Consider the following 4,037-nt stretch of genomic DNA (forward strand, 5'->3'; position numbering starts at 1 on the left):
ATTAAAATATAAGATGCGGCAAATTCAAATAATCTACACAACATATTATTCTTTTACCTCTTCAAAGGAAAAATAAAACGTCAAATTATTCTTTTACCTCTTCAAAGGAAAAATAAAACGTCACCCTCTACTTCTTCAATGGTAAACTGACCTTGGAACCCAACCATTTTTTTAAAACGCAAAAGAGGATAATTAATGTCCTTATCAATCATGGCCAAACAAATTCGAAATCAAAGAATAGCAGATCTGGGGGGATTCGAACCACCAACCTCCCAAAGCCCAGCAAAGGACTCCGAGCGCTCTACCATTTTTGAGCTTACAGATCTTCATTTCAAACATGTCTCGTAATTCAATTGAAGCAACCGAAAAAGCGAATCGATTACCACCAGGCACGGTAGCCTTGAAAACATTTTAGACGACCTTCATTCAGCATTCTGACGTTAAAACTGTCAAACAACGAATTATTAGGGTGGTTCTTTCAAGCATTCCCAGAGCAGCACTTGTTCAAAACAAATTTGAATATGATTTAATGTTACTTTATTCCGCACACCTTATATAATTCCATTTTTTATGTAAAAATAATATTATCTACGGAGTAGACTTAACACAGAAATATTAAATAGTGAGACGCTTATTTAACTTTCACGCAGACAACTCAAATTCTGCAAGGTAAAAAACACGAGAACTTTAACGAAAATCACCCGATACTGTTCACTTTAACGAAAAACAGCATTTTTACACACAAAAATCAATCATGTTACCTTTTATTTTATCCTTATTATTAAAACTCAAAATTTTCAAGCTCTTTTCATTAATTTTCCTTATTATGTATCGTTGCTTCCAAATTTGCTGAAAAATCTCTATAAAATGGGAGTGAAAAAAAATTTAACATACCAAAATCAAATACCAGCCTAAAATAAATACATATTTTTTTTATTCAATTCATATGGATTAGAAGGATGTACCAGGGACTCGTTTTATCCACCCATCCCTTCCAAAATCAATAATACCAAAACAAAGATTGAATTATACATAGCAACTGTTTGATAATAAACACTGCCTTTCAGTTTACAATTTTTTATTCACTTTTTTTAAGCAAACTAATAACCACCCACAAAATAACATGTCAATTCTCAGCTTTCAACAAAATTAAAACCCAAAAACTGAATCGAGCGAGATTACACAACAGTTATCAATAACAAAAATGCTTGAATGTACTATAATGGCAATAAGATAATTAAAAAATTATAGTCGTAATATAACACTAGGACACCCACATCGCATAATGAGGTCATACCGTAACTTGTAAATTAAAAACATTAACTCTACGTATGCTCTGTTAAAAATGGCAAAAGAAAGCTAAACTCGTTTCGTTGGTTCACCTCAAAATTCCCACAAACGAACAGCATATAATTCGATTATCTTGCAATTGAAGAGAACCATTCGGGCTTCAGACTTGGCAGATGAGAGAGCACCGGTTAGCCCGGTTGCCAAAATCCTTGGTGCCATCTAATGGTAATACAATCTCCAAATATTGAAGCAAAAGCAGCCAAAGGCAAACAAAATTACAGAGTATTACAAAGTCTCCAAATAATATCAGCTCCAAGAACATATATTTAACTTGAATTGTAATCAATACCCATAAAAATATTCAGTATACAACACAAAACTTCAATTCCAACTTAAGACTGGTAATAAAATTTTCAGCTCATTCCACATAATGTCGTAACCAAGGCACGAGGCAGATTTGGAAAGGATTGTAAGCATATTGCAAATGTGAATTCCAAAAACAACGTAGTTTATATTGAATGCGTGCACAAGGACAGGAGTTTCGTAAGCGGATAAGATCGACTACATGGCATATTAATGGGGTACAATTGATGATTGATGCAAGTGTATCGAATCCAATAACAGATGCCTTGAGGCAAAGTCAACACATACTTAACAACAATCCAGGATAATTTGGAAAGATATTTCTGTTAAGTAGAGAGAATAATTCGAGGATAACATTGTAACTATATATAGGAGTAATGCAAGGTGGACCAATTTTTTAGTCTAAATTCACAATAATTCTTACTTGTAATTGAGAGGTCTTAAGTTCAGTTTTCGCATAAAGCAAACTTCGCACTGAGGCTTGAATCATTCACCAACCCAATAATATCGTTCGTTCAAAAAAAAAAACCAAAACATCAGAAATAAGAACTCCAGTAATAATCCAATCATCAACTACCCATCATATGATTTATGAACTTTAGTCTAAATAGTCGGTCTTCCAGGCATTTTCCTATAGACAGTTAGGGTTTCTTAAACTCCCTTTTACCTAGGAATCAAGTGAAACAGTTTGAATAACATAATTCAGAGAACTGACAAAAAACATTATTATGCATGTCTACCAATCCTCATGTACCCAGTTACATTGGATTATATCAATCTATAATATTAAGCCCATATTAGATAATTGGACTTCAAATACGATTAAACCCACATTAATTTGAAGTAAATTGAGCGTGAGGCGAACTAATGGTGCATAATAATTAGGGGTTTTCCGTTTAACTGGGGTTAATATAGTAACAGATGCATATCAATGGAAATAGGCAGTCAGATAATACCTTTGGCGGTGAGATATGCCGTCGTTGATGTGCTGAATCCGTGTTCGAATGCGCAGGCAGTAGAGCGAAAAATAAAACACAGCACAAAAGGAAGGGACACACACAGAGCACACACCACACACCGGAGGGGAGACCCTGGGCCAAAAAACACCACATGCTGTCTCCCCTTAAAACCAGAACTCTTTGTTTTTTTTATTCAGATTTTTTGACCTGCCATGCAAGCGCACCTGCCATGGCAAAGGCCGGATGACAAAGATCGGTCCAGGACTCATCTCTTCCACCGAGCCTTTCGTCCCGACATCTCTTACATCCGTGCAAACCCAAATCCACCCAAAAATACCCCAGCTTTCACCTTCCCCAATCATCATATTACAGTTATAGCTTTCGATTAACCAATATACATGAGTTTGCGCCCTTCAGCTGCAAGGAGAAATCAGATCTGCAGATGTTGAAACGATGTCGATCCAATTGATCTCGGAAATTTCAAGGCTTCGAACCTCCATCGGTGTAAGAGATCGGTATATGCATCTGATCGAAAACAAAAAGTAAAATAAAAAAATAAAAATAAAAAAGCAATCAGAATCTGTATCAAGCTGATATTCGTTACAGATCCATAAAATTCACCCAAATAATTAAAAAAAAACGCTATGATTAATATCTAGATAACGAAATCGAATCAAAAACACATACGAACCTTTAAAATCTGAATCAAAGAACACAAGCACAAGCTGGTCAAACCAGCAAAACTCCAAAAGCATCTCAAACCATCTTCACAACCCAAAACCACCATCAACGGGTAGATCCGAAGCCGATCTACACGAATCCGGAAGAATCAGACGAAGATAAAAATCCATGCAGAGAAGATCTGCACAAAAAAGAGGAACTATAGAGTTGTGAAGGGAGGGAGGGAGAGAGAGAGAGAGAGAGAACATATGGTGGCGTTGAAACCTGAATGATTTAGAGCCATCCACCCTAACGTAACTTTTATAATGGGATAAGGGGTGCGATGGACGGTTGAGCTTGATTTCGCATCTTTGAAATCGACGAATAGTATGGGATGTCGTGTTTGGTGGTTCATGACCTGGACGTTACCATCCAAGACACGTTATTTTGCCGCTTAGTGGGGGAGGACAAGTGGTGGGACCATGGCTTTTCTTCTTTGTTTGGGAATCCGATACGCGTTTATAGTTGTTTTACCGGAATTATGGTTACCCTCCCAATTTCTTAATTAATAATTCGCATCTAGAATCTCATTCTCTGACCAGAAAAAGAAGGTATTGGGCCATTCGCACTTATTCCTTTTACTTCAGAGCATTTCGATGATATGGCCATACTCAAACAAGCCCAGACTGGGGATGGACTTTGGGCTTAACTTTATGTTATACTTCACGGCCCCGATTGTTAGACGGTCTTAAGCTGGAATTGTCT

At 36.6% G+C, this 4,037-nt stretch overlaps 1 long non-coding RNA gene across 1 annotated transcript; it reads right to left on the reverse strand.

Moving 5' to 3' along the window:
* Nucleotides 1-1,389: 1,389 nt before the first annotated feature.
* Nucleotides 1,390-3,692, reverse strand: LOC103401162 (uncharacterized). The gene is made up of 2 exons (XR_523849.4): nucleotides 3,304-3,692; nucleotides 1,390-3,137 (listed from the first exon to the last, which is right to left on the reverse strand). It is a non-coding gene; the product is annotated as an uncharacterized lncRNA (long non-coding RNA).
* Nucleotides 3,693-4,037: the final 345 nt, after the last annotated feature.

The sequence above is a fragment of the Malus domestica genome, chromosome 15, assembly GCF_042453785.1.
Source record: "Malus domestica chromosome 15, GDT2T_hap1".
NCBI classification, from domain to species: Eukaryota; Viridiplantae; Streptophyta; class Magnoliopsida; order Rosales; family Rosaceae; genus Malus; species Malus domestica.